Raw genomic sequence first — 13,579 nt, forward strand, 5'->3', positions numbered from 1 at the left:
GCTTTAGCAGGTGAAGAGGGATGCAGGGTGGGAAATGGTTTGGATGGGCAGGAAATGTGCTATGGCAAAGGAACTGTAGGGATCACCCCTAAGGCGATCAAAGGCCTGCCTGCCAGTCAGATGATGTGTGGAGGTGGCTACTCTGCACAGCAGGATGGGGCCAGGTACTTGGGACACTGGCGTGGGACTGGCAGCATGATCTGCTGGCTTGGATGGAGAGCTCCAGGCTGTCCATGGGAGGCTGAACAATGTGGGGCACTCCTGTCCCCTCTGTGTGTACCCACCTGTGCCATGGGGACAGCTGTTTGACCTGGGAGTGCAGGACCTTGGTGTCACAGCCTGTTGTGTGTGTCCTTGTGCGTTGTGTCCCATCCTCAGAGGGGCTTTGGTGGACAAAGGAGTATTGTAAATGAAAGGCAACTCTGATGATGGGGAGAGAATGATAAGGAGAACTCCATGGATATCAGAAGGCTAATTAATTACTTTATTATACTATACTATACTATATACATTTCATCTAAACTGAATCTACCAAGCACTCACTCTGCACACAACGCTCACACTGCACTGAATCTCGTGACTGTCAGCCGACAGTCCTGACACACACACACACTTGGCCCTGATAGGCCAAGGAAATAAAACTTCCTCACTTTGGATAAGCAATCTCCATATTGCATTCTACTTTGGCACAACACAGGCACAGCAAGAGATAAGAATTGTGTTTTCCCTTTCTCTGAGGTTCAGAGAATATGAATCTCAGAAATCCTTGGGAAGAATTGTGCCTTGCTTTTCTCTGTGAAGAGAAATGTGGCAACACCTCACCCCTCTTATTATAATAAAAAGAAAAAGGAGCTGCATTTGTAATTCTTCTGCTGGGACCTTGCAGAAGAGAGAACAGACACATCTTGAGAGGTTTATCCATGGCCGATTGAAACCTCAATCAAGTGCTGACATAGAATGATCAAGGAGATTCTTTACCTGTAGAATATCTACTTCTATTATATCACTAACACAAGGTTTACAATATCAGGAACCCAAACCACCATGCAAAGAAAGTTCATTGTTTCAAGTCTAAACAGCTCAGTTTCAGGAGAAGGCCCATTCATTCACTGGAGATGTTGCTCTTTGACATCTCTGAAAGTCCTTCCTGGTTCTGAAATAGACCTGCCGAATCCTGAAACAGAGAATTGCTAAAGAAAATCACTAATAACTATTAGAAATCCAAAAGTATTTAAAAATCTCTGGAAAACCATGGCCACAGCCTATAATTCAACCACTTGGGCCAAGTCTGACGCATGGCTTTCCAGCACTCTGGACGGACAATGAGAGGTCAGCCTTTTCCACCTTTCTTTTTTTTTTTTTTTTCTTTTTTTCTCAGAAACACCACCAGCAGCAAAGGGTTTTTGGACGCTGCGTGGCAGGGCGGGGCTGAGCCCCTGGCCCTGGTCCAGGTGGGCGGACCAGTTCACGGGACGGCGGCCTGGGCCCGGGTGCCGGGGCCAAAGCCCCCAAACCTGGCGGTGGGCAGGGCAGGGGCTCCGGGCCAGGGGTTGGGCCAAGCGGCCCAGACCCGGCCTGTGAGGCGGGGTCTGTGTTCTCACAGCCCGCCCCCACCATGCTGCGAGTGTCTCGGCAACAGGAGTGGCCAAATGCCTTCTCCCTCTCCCCCCAGAACCACTGGTGCCCGCGGCTGGGAAGGAGAAGCTTTCCCGGGGATGGGGCACCCAGATCTCGGGGTGCCGTCTGCCCAGAGCAAACAAGTGCCCTCCACCCCTTGCTGCGCCGTTCTCCCCCACAATACAAACGAGTGTTGCCCAGCCCTCTGATCAGTGGCACCATCCCCATCCCCTCGGAGCTTGGGACCGGAGGCAGCACCTCAGGAAACCACCCCCCCCACGCCGCTGGCGCACGCGGGGGGAACCAGGCACCCCAATCCCAGTAATAACAACGCCCTGACCAACCCAGAGTCGGCCCGCGAGAAGTACCCTGTCCCAGGAAAACACTGAGTTTCAAAATGTTCAGCTGAGAGGCGCCGGCTGTGAGCAAACGAGCCGCGCCTCCCCTGCGGGACAGGCCGGCGTCCCCTTCCTCTGTCCCGGCTCCCACCACAGGGGCAGCCTCAGGACAGCCTGAAAAACTCAGGGGGGAAGCCGGGCAGGTTGCAGGTGCCGCAGCAGCCGGTGCTGGGGGTGGTGGGGGCGGCAGGATCGGCTGCCGGAGCGGCAGAAGAGCACAAGGAAGCCCTGCCGCGGTCTCTCTTGGTTCCGGGCGGTGCAGTCCCGGTGAGGGCTCTGCTGCTGAGGGGGTGGCGGGCTGGGTGCAGGTGCTGAGGCAGCCGCCGCCGGAGGTGGGGCTGCGGGCGGCATGTGGAGCAGTTCTGTGGGCTGGTCGCCATCCTCAACCTCTTCCTGAACAGGGCCGACGGGAGGTGGTGGGGGTGATGGGGGATCGTCCCCAGCTTCAACATTTCCCGCTGGCTCGGCGGGCAAGGGCGGGCCCGCCGTGGTTGGAGCGATGATGGACCGTGCTGAAGGCAGGCGGCGGGCGGGCCTGGCAGGGGGCGGCAATGCCACCCCTGGAGCAGCGGACGGCCCTCTCAGCCCCGGGAGGGGCAGAGGAGGTGGCCCCTGCACATGCTCTAGGGAGTCAGACGAAAAACTCTCCACCGACACCTTGGGCAGAGCCTGCTCTCCCCGCTCTGCGCTGGGGGACAAGCCAGCGGCGGCGACTGTCCTTGAAGAGCCTCTTCTCCCGCCAGCCGTGGTGGGGCGGGCAGGTGGCTCCCCGCGCAGGGGGAGACATCCCCCCACATCCCTGCAGGAGGCCCTCACAAAGTAAAAAACGCTCTTGAAACGAAGGTGGTCCCCTCTCACAAATGCGAAAAGCAGCTCCCAGGTCGGCAGCTACCGATGGACCTACCCAGTCCGTTGGAAATGCCTCAGAAAATAAGCACCCAGGGCATTCCACACTGGGGGGTCGCAGGAGGAATTCATGCCCATGGGGAGCCCATGGTGTTTGACCCGGCCAAAAAACTCATAAAGTTCTTGCTGGGGCACGAGAACTCCATGGTCATGAAGCGTGACCTCCCAGAATTCCAAAGTGAATCTCTCTCCCCATGAAAATTGAGTGCTCATGTCCACAAACGTCTTCCCAAAGTCAAAGCCCACCCAATCGGGCAGTGTCTGCCAGAAGAGCTTCCCCCGGCCCCGCCTCCAAGGCTTGGGGGCTAAACACAGTCGGAAAAGACCGGGTCTCTGCCTAGGAGACTCAGGAAAGGGGTAATACCTTCCTCTCAGGGGAAACAGCATCCAGTATCCGGGTCTCGCAGAGTCCTAGAGGCTTTTCCCACCCGTCCCATGAAGATCTCTGGGAAGAATTCAGCAGATTATTTTTTGCTCAGATGTGCTGCAAACGCTGCCAAAATTCAGGGTCTTGGTTCTCCAGACCAGGCCACAGCCATATGTGAGGTCACCATTTATTGTAAATCAAAGGCGGCTCCAACAATGAGGAGAGAATGATGAGGAGAACTCCATGGATATCAGAAGGCTAATTAATTACTTTATTATACTATATTATATACATTTCATCTAAACTGAATCTACCAAGCACTCACTCTGCACACAACGCTCACACTGCACTAAATCTCGTGACTGTCAGCCGACAGTCCTGACACACATACACACTTGGCCCTGATAGGCCAAGGAAATAAAACTTCCTCACTTTGGATAAGCAATCTCCATATTGCATTCTACTATGTTCCTGGTTACAGAGAGCAGAGATCAGAGCTGCCCCTTGGGAGGAGCTGCAGCCTCCAGAGAGGTCTGACCTCAGCCTCCTCCAGCTGAACTAACCGTGTGACTTCAGCCTCAACTACTTTTAATCTCTATGGCTGCATAGAGTTTAATGAATATTTGATACGCTTACATGTTAATTCTCAATTATTGTTGTATTCTGTTCATACAATTTATAACTGACACATTAAATCTACAGGTTAACCTAAAGAAGTGTAAGCTTTATTTTTATTGAATGTCTAACATCTTATGTACACCCTATAGGATGTGTCCATTAGCAAGTATTTAACAATATGGGAGAATAAGGGAAAATTTAAAAGAATACAACAAAACTTTGTGAAGTTCATTGCTTTTACTTCACTATTGAAGTATAAGTACTCATACAATCCCTTACATAAAAATTACATGTCAAAAGTGATCTTTACCCACTCCTGGGAATGAGAGCTCGGGACACCCAGGGACACATGAACAAACTCCCCTGACACTGAGCAGCATCCCAATGCTGATGGCTCAGAGCATAGGGAAGCACTGCCCTGACACATGGTGCCAGTCCACATCCTGCGCTCCACTCAGGGGCATCCAGCACTAAAACACAAGGAGGAGGGAGAAGAGCAGTGGGGCCCATGGAGAAAGCCCAAAAGAGCATTTCCCCATCTCTCCCTCAGCCCCCACTCTCCTCCCTTTCCGCCACACTCCCCAACACCACAGCTGTGCCACTGCAGAGTTCCTGCTCCACTCTCACATCCACCCAGGATGTCCCAAGAAGGGACAAGCCACTGCAGTCCACATCATGGAAGAGGAAAAGGACAAGACAGAGACCTGTGGAGACCCGGGGGGGGAGGCATTCCCTGGTCTAGGGAGACACGAGAAGCTTCCCTCAAAAAGCTGTTAGACCCTACTGGATCTTTCCCCTATTCCTACATCTGTTCCTATGTCCCAGCACCACTCCTTCCCTATTCTTTGACTGGCCCTTATCTTAGTATTGCCTCGAGACCAGGGTCAGGCCCCAGGCTCCTGCAGAAAGAAAGCTGGACCCTCCATGTGTGTGTGTCTGGGACCTGATCATCTCACCACACAGCTGAATAAAACATCTGTGGATATTATGCAAAGGTCCTTTTTGCTTCCTTATCCTGGACTATGCTAGCAGCAATTCAGCTTGCTACAAATGGCGCCCAAACGGGGACCTCTTCTCCTAGAAAACATCTGCACTATACCACTCCGAGAATTTTGTTGTCTTACCCCAGTGTGTTGAGTTTGAAATTTTAGTTCCTTCCTCCTTTTACTCTTGGGTGTTGGGAAGAGACTGGGTTAAGATGGAAACAACACTCACTCATGCAGAACAAGACGTTCACCTCCACCTTAAAGTCTTTTCTTCAAGAAGATTTGGGTTTTTCAGAGGGGGAGTTAAAGTGTTATGTACACTGGTTATTTAAGCATTTTCCTTATATTTCACGGTACGTAGTCCTAACCAATGACTTTCTAGAAGTAGTTTGGGAAAAATTAAGAACTGAAGAAGAATTCCATAAAGAGTTCTATCCTTTTTTTAATATGATGATGATATGCATTCAGAATCTTGAGAAACAGTTAAAAAATAGCAAACCCCAGCTGAAAACCCCTTCTCCAAGCTCTTCCATCTTTACTCCTGATGCCCAGGTTTGCTGTCACTGCATGGCCACAGCTGCGTGGTTGAAATCACATGCTCAAGATGGTGGAGACCACATGGCAATGGCCATGGAGTCTCCCCTTCCACCCTCTAGTCCACACATCTCCTCCAAGAGCTTCCACAGTCTCAGGAGTGAGGGAGGGAAGGTCAGAGGAGTGGCCTCTGATTGGCAATATAAAGCTGAACCAGTTTCTTACAACGAAGGGGAAAGAAACCCCACAGTCACTTGCATTGTTGGAAAGGATAGTAAACAAAAGAACGGACGTGTTTACCTTGGTTGCTATAGCACCACAAGATGTGGCGCGAGTGGCGAGAGCTGTCCCTGCTCACACTGAACAGCTGCCTCTGCGGAAAACCCGCAGCCGAGCCCGGGTCGCAGCAGCCCACAGCATCGGGGCTGAGGGCGGGTGGGTGAGACAGTGGGCGGGCAGCCCTGCTGAGGGATGGCTCAGAACCGCAATCCTGGCAGCGAACCCGCAGCCCCCCACCCGCCTACAGGGCCCGCACCACCACCAAAGCCCTGCGCCAGCAGTGCCTGTGGGCATCAGCTGAGAGAGACCCCCAAGGCAAAGCCGCGTCTCAGCGTGGCCGCCAGTGCCGGGAGCAGGATGAACCCCACACACACCAACAACATGTCCAGCACCAGCAACACAAACACAAACCCACTGGCAGAGGTAAAAAAGTCCTTGACATTAATGTTTTGGGGACAGCAAAATGGTTCAATGGAAAAAACAGATACGGTTCCATCACCCAGCAGGATAACAAAGGAGATGTGTTTGTTCATCAGACTGCTACAGAAAAAACAACCGCAAGAAATACCTCCACAGTCTAGGAGATGGAGAAATTGTGGAATTTCATATAATACAAGGAAGAAAAGCCTCCCAAGCAGCCAATGTGACAGGACCTGGTGGAGTTCCGGTGCAAGGTAGTAAACATGCACCAAACTGCAAACCTGCGAAATATTACCCACATCATGGAAGTCCTCCACACTCTTACCAAGGAAATAAAACCCAAAATCGACAACCAAGCCCCAGCAACAGTCTAAAAGCTGAAAGAGCACAGAACACCGATGAGCCGTCCTCCATCCAAGAGTCCACCTCCATAATGAAAGAACCCTCCAGTTCAGTAAGTACCACTTCTTCTAATACCCTTCCCCAATTCCTGTGGCCTCCCTGCCCCCCTCCCACTTTCCCCTTTGCCTTTCCATTGTCCTATTACCCCATTTTTATGTTCCCACAAATTCCTACCACCTTTTCCCCCTTCCATGGTCTCCCTCCACTAATCCCTTTCCCCAGAGTTCCTTCATAATACCAGAGGGAGGGTGACTGGGAGGGAAAGAAATGAAAGTTTCCCTAAAGTAACCATCTTTTTCTTAAGGTTAATGATTTCTATTTGGAGTTTCCAGCAGACACACCACCACCTACACTACCATGTACAGAGCAAATTACAGCCAACAACACTGCCACAGGTGGCAGAGAACCAGTCCCTGCTGAAGGAACCTTCTCCTGACTCAGTTTCCTGATAAACCATACTAAGAAAACCCCACATCCCTCCTGCCAGCTCTAAGAAAATCTGTTTGGACATTGGGGACTCAGAATTGTTTGCATTTTGAAAATTGTCTTATGAGCACTTTTAATTGTTTTCGTCATTTTGTGTTGATTCAATTGATCCTTCAGAGAAGCTTTCTTAATAATATAAAAAATGGGGAATTGTGGAGACCATGGGGGAGCATTCCCTGGTCTAGGGAGACACAAAAAGCTTCCCACAAAGAGCTGTTAGACCCCATTGGCTCTTTCCCCTGTTCCTATGTCTGTCCCTATGTTCCTGAGCCACCCCTGCCCTATTCCCTGAGTGGCCCTCACCTTTGTACTACCCCAAGACCAGGGTCAGGCCCCAGGCTCTTGCAGAAAGAAAGCTGGACCCTCCATGTGTGTGTGTCTGGGACCTGATCATCTCACTGCGCGGCTGAATAAAACATCTGTGGATATTATGCAAAGGTCCTTTTTGTTTCCTTACCCTGGACTATGCTAGCAGCAATTCAGCTTGCCACAGAGCCATCTGTGCCCAAAGTCAAGCACCAGCTCCCTGCACCCCCAGCCCATGGGACAGCCCAGTCCCAAGACTCCCTTGGTGAACGAACTGGGGAAATAAACAAGGGCAATTGTCGGCGATGAAGAGAAATGGGGAAGACTGATTCGGTGATCAGAATCTGATTTTAATAGATACAATTAGTAGCATGAGAAAAATAGAAGGGCGATTTAAAACAATGCGTTATCAATTTCTTAAATATTGTACTATTACTTAGAGTCTGTAGTATTTGGCAAGCTTTATTTTTTAAAGTGAGAGCTTTGGAAATCATTCCTGGGTATGATTTCAAGTTCACTTTAAAAGGAGGTTTAGCTGTTATAGGTCCAAATTCAGCAAGTCAAAATTATACTTGAGTATAGTTTTGGCGTAGAAAAATTTCTCTACTAGTTAAGACCAGGACTTGGCCAAGTGTCCAGGCTTATAAGTGGAAGAATCTCTTTAATATATTTTAGAAACCTCTTAGTAATAGTAGTTAGAAAAATAATATATGTCTTATATATAGCTATACAAAGATATATGAAGGTTTGTAAAGTAGCTGGTTTTGTCATTTAGTGTTAGTTAAACAGTTAAACATAGACACATAGCAAATGAATAAAGTAGTAAAAGTCAGTGAATTCACATCATAAGATTAACAGCATAATCAGGGTTACTAATACATCAGTAGGAACTGATAGAAGAAATTGAGGTTATAATTGAGGTCTTTAAGAAACGGAGGTTATATTTTCCTAGCCATATATGACATTAAAGCAAAAAAGTAAAAAATAAAGCATTAAATAACCCATAAGTAATAGCAGTCATAATATGGAGACTCATTTTCCAGTACTACTTATAAAAAAAATAAAATAGCAAAAATTGTTCCTATTGCGATAATAAAAAAATTGTATCTTGTAATTTAAATAAGCAAATTTTGACAAAAATTCGTTCAGGCTTTATGTCATTCATTTGTATAGCAAAGGAATAATATCTTGTAATTCAAACAGGTATGCTTCAACAAAACTTAAAATCAACTTCACTAAAACTTAACCTTAATAAATATATCGAAAAGAACTTAAAGTTAGAACCCCTGAGACTAAACAAAAATTAATCTTAACAAGAATTAACTTATTTAAACTATTATTACAAAAAGGTTATTGAAAATTTGTCAAACAGTTAAACATTGTGAAAAATGCATATTATATGATTGGCTCTTTGCAAATATTAAAATGAATACTATATGCGTTATGTTGGAAAGTTATGCTGTATTAATCTCTTTTAAGTAGTGTGATAAATATAGTTTTTAGGCTATAGCATAGTATTAGATAGAAACTCTGTGATGTAAGATACTTTTTGTAACTAGCTCAAAGAATGGAAAAGATAGAGATTGCAGCAAACAGACAACAAGATCCCAAGAAAATAATTACTGCCTCCTTATCAGGAAGGCCCAGACTTTGAGGAACCAAAGATTGATTTACAAGATGAGGGTGGGGAAGCTGAAATTAAGCAGAAACACTCTAGTTTGAGAGGAATGTTTGAATCATGCATGAGATCATGAATATGCAATAGGCTATTGCTTTTAAGAGGTAATTCTTTGTTAGCAAGGTGTGCCTTTTGGCAGAATGCCAGGCACCCAGACGTCTCTAATTCTTTGCTTTTTATTGTCTCTTATTGTCCTAATTTTTATTACTATTTTCATTACTATTTTATTACTATTAAACTTCTAAAATTTTAACACAAGTGAATGGCATTTTTCACAACACCAAAGTAAACAACATGCAAGTAAACAACTGTACTGAAATATTTACAATAAAATTATGTTGTTAGAACAATGGAGTAAAAAGCAAGCACTTAATAAAGCTGACAGTGGAGTTAAGTCTTGAATAATTACTGCAGATTAAATTCAAGGTTTGTCTTGAATGTGAGCTAAAGAATCTTGAATTTACAATTTATCTAATTACTCTCAGTGAACTATGCAGGTTTGCTATGTTACTAATATGTAAGAAGACACCACCTCTATAAAAATACCTTTGAATTTTTCTAGTAACAATCCTGTTAAAAATCATAAATCACAAGTTACTAAAATTAGAAGATAAATCTCAACACTGGCTGGTGCCAGGAAGGGGTGGCTGCACCCCCTGCAGCAGCTTTAAATATTGCTTGTAGGATAGATTTGTTTGGCTTAGTAAGAATAATGGGATATAAACATTGAAGGCTAAAATAAAAAAAAATTTAGTTATATAGTACTAAATGGCTGTACCGAAAAATTCACAACAAAATACATTGTTAAAAAACCACAAGCGACTGGTAATATACCAGTTTGTCCAGGGCTAGGTGTCCCTCAGGGCTTTAGATCTGCATGAACTGTGGCTTTTGATAGCTGGGTTGCTCCTTTCAATGCTTCAAAGTGCCTGGGGTTCTTCAGCCAGGGACCATTGTGGGGGTGTGAGTGTCCCCAGTGACTCCTATACAAAATCTGAATGCATGAAGATTCCCCACTGTGTTAACACATCCCTCCCCCATAAAACCAGGGGAACAGGCAGCACATAATGTTTAACTGTGGCTGTCCGCCCATCAGGCCCTGTTATTTGCACCGAGTGTTGGCTTTTCAGGCTTTCGCTATTCCCACCCACACAGGAGAGTTAATGGCCACTCACTGGGCCATTGGCTTTTTGAGATAACAGTCATATTGGCTCTTGTATCAATGAGTCCTGTTAGGAGTGTCTCTGCCTTTCAGAGTCTCTTTGCATTGGCACGTAGGATGCTGAGACCTGTGGAAGCAAAAAATCTGTGGGACCCCTGTAGAACCGAAACCCCTCTCCCTCTTCTCAGTTATCAGGGATGCAGATAGTGGTGCTGCCAGGGAAAAGATGAGTTGGGCTATCGTAAATATTTTTTCCCGACATCCAGGAGGACTCCATGTTTCAGAAGGCTAATTTATTACTTTATTATACTATATTATATTAAAGAATACTATACTATACTATACTATACTATACTATACTATACTATACTATACTATACTATACTAAAGAACACAGAGAAGATATTTACTGAATGCTAAAAAGGTAATAATGAAAACTCGTGACTCTTTCTAGAGTCCTGACACAGCTTGGCCCTAATTGACCATTGAGTCAAAACAACTCACACCGGAATCCAATCAAGCAATCACCTTGGGTAAACAATCTCCAAACACATTCCACATGAGAACAACACAGGAGAAGCAAATGAGATAAGGATTGTTTTTCTTTTCTCTGAGGCCTCTCGCTGCCTTTCATCTTCCCAGGAGAAAAACCCTGGGCAAAGGAATAATGTTCAGAGAATGTGAATGCCACATTTGCCTATATTGCTCCTGGCTGGGACTACACAGGGCAGCTGGGGAGTCCATACCAGGAGCAGAGTCAATAGCTCCAGGGAGAACAAACAAAGTGTGCATACACTGTCCAGGTGGTCCGAAAACTCCTGTGGGAAGCAAATGAACAGATGAATCAAGCAACATTACTGTGTTGGAGGTTGCCAGGTCCATTCTTGGACTGCCTGGGGTGGCTGGCCGGTGATGGTCCGGCCAGGGCTGCCTGTGGTCCGGTGATGGCTGCCTGGGGCAGCGGCTGGGCTGAGGCTTGGTCCGCTCTGAGGCATGGGCTGGGGCATCTCCTTCCTCACGTGATGCCACACTACAGCTCCGGTTTCCCAGTATTGGACGCCCTTCAAAATCATACTTAGACCGAAGTTGATCGTGGCACCGAGGGCAAATACTGGGAGTTTTGGATCTGGCCTTGTGAAAAGTACATATTACATTATTGGCTCTTTGCAGATGCTATAAATGATCAATCGTGAGCCAAATTATCAAAACTTTTGGAAAGATTTACTAATCTATCTGCGCAACCGAATTTCGGTCTCCGAAACCTCCGCAGCCAAAGAGACAGCGTCGAGCCTGGGATCGGCGCTGGGTGAACCTGGACCTGACCCCTAGACTGTCAGAGTCTCCCCCGTTCACGAATGCTGCTTCTTGCGGTGAGGTTTTATACAGTTTATTGTGCCCGAGGCAAAGATGTCCAAATATCTTTTGTAACTCTTCTCATTCATCGCTGTTCTTTTCAATGTGCAGAGCTGGACAAAGACTGGTTCCAGGTGTGTAGTCAGTGTTGATGGGCTCCGGGGAAGCCGTGTATTCAGATATATCAGTTTGGCGCCGCTGACTCTCTTGATTGATGCAATCAGCAAGGCGATAATCGCTCTTAGCTGGTTCCCAAAGTCTCGAGATACCAGTGATCATCGTCCTGAAGCTTCTATTCTTACGTTAAAGCATCGGTCGTTATCTTAGCTTGTGTCCAGGAATTCGTTGTAATCTGAACAAACAGCTGCTCTCGGGCATGGGTGTTCAGAGACATAGTTTTGGATTTTTACAATCTTTTATACCATACATAATTAGCATGAATTATCCCTATCATATATTACAGCAGATATTAAAAAGGAATACTGTATGTGTAATGTTGTATTAATTAGTAGTGTAATATATGTTATAAAATAATTTGTGCTAAAGGAAATTAAAAACCACAGCATTTTGTGTATTAAAGCCAGTGTCGAGCAACAAGCAGTAATAGTGTAGTGTAGCAGTAGTGGTAGTGTAGCAGTAATAAGTGATAAGGATGGAGATTCAAACACCAGGAGGATGACTGTCTCGAGAAATGTATATTTCAAGGGATTTTTTCATCTGACAAGACCTCAGCAGGATTCACCAGTTCCAAGAAACACAGCAGCAAAAAAGAAAACACTACAATAATATGCTAAAGAAGGGCCCCTTCCAGAGCCCAAAAAACTGTATAAAATGAACCCCTTAGAAATGACATTTGGAGACCCATGGGGACTTTGGTGCGATAGAGGCCAAATCCTCGGTATCCCCGACTCTGATCGCCTGGCTAAGAGTCAAAGTGCTTTTGGCTATTTCCAAATTTATACTTTGATTATTTAATAAATTTCCTAAATTATTAAATTGGAGTATTCGTTTATAACAGTAATACTGTATTTTTTTTAAGTAGTGGGGTAAATATAGTTTTAGGTTATAACATAATGTTAAAATAGAAACTATGCAATGTAATATACTTTTTTAACTAGCTCAAGAAAGGGATGAGATAATCAACAAATTCTTTGCACAGAGAAAACAGCAACAAGACACCTAAATCCCCAAGAGAAGAATTATTGCCTCCTTATCAGAAAAGACCAACTTTCTTCTATCTCCTTCCTGCCTGTGAGGAGCCAAGAGGATTAAGGGGGAGAAGTTGACAATAACCAGAGAACACCCTCTGTTTGAATAGAATTTATGCATCATGTATGAGCTATGTGAATATGCAACAGGCTATTGCTTTTAAGGGTTAGTCCCTTGTTAGCGGGGGTGCTTTTGGGGCTTAATTGCCCTAGGAGAACATCCTGACATCGGTATTTCTTTGCTTTTTATTGTCCTCTATTGTCCTAACTCTGATTGTCCAAATTCTTATTGCTCTAATTTTTATTACTATTTTTATAACCATTTTATTACTATTAAACTTTTAAAATTTTAAAACAAGTGATTGGAGTTTTTCACAGGCCTCCCCCTTTTCAAAACAGTCCTTTTGCAAATGCCAAGATTTCTTGCACGCAAAGAAAGTTTGGGGGGTCCAAGTCTTTTTCTTTAGTTGCATCCATTTATCACAAGGGTCAGGATGGAATGGATCTGTCTCATAGTCTGAGTCTATCAGCCCTAGATCAAAGGGCTCCCCCTCCTCACTGCTAGAGCCCTTATCAGCAATATAAACTGCTAATGGCCGTGGGAAAGGATGCCTTCCCCTCCCTTGTCTGGGCAGTGTTGATGGCTGTGGCTGGTCTTCAGACCAAGAGGTGCCAGTTTCAAGTGGGCAGGGAGAGTCAGAGTGAGGAGAGACAGAGCTGGGTAGGGGGCTAGCAGCATCCGGCCGCTCTCACTTTTTCAATGTCTTAAAAAGTATTCTCCAAGACTGGAGTAAAAGTGACTTAAGGTCCTGCTTTGCCATGGGGGAGTCATGCCTGCCCAGAAGGGCAAGCATGGTTT

Source organism: Molothrus aeneus, chromosome 21, assembly GCF_037042795.1.
Source record: "Molothrus aeneus isolate 106 chromosome 21, BPBGC_Maene_1.0, whole genome shotgun sequence".
In the NCBI taxonomy this organism is placed as follows: domain Eukaryota; kingdom Metazoa; phylum Chordata; class Aves; order Passeriformes; family Icteridae; genus Molothrus; species Molothrus aeneus.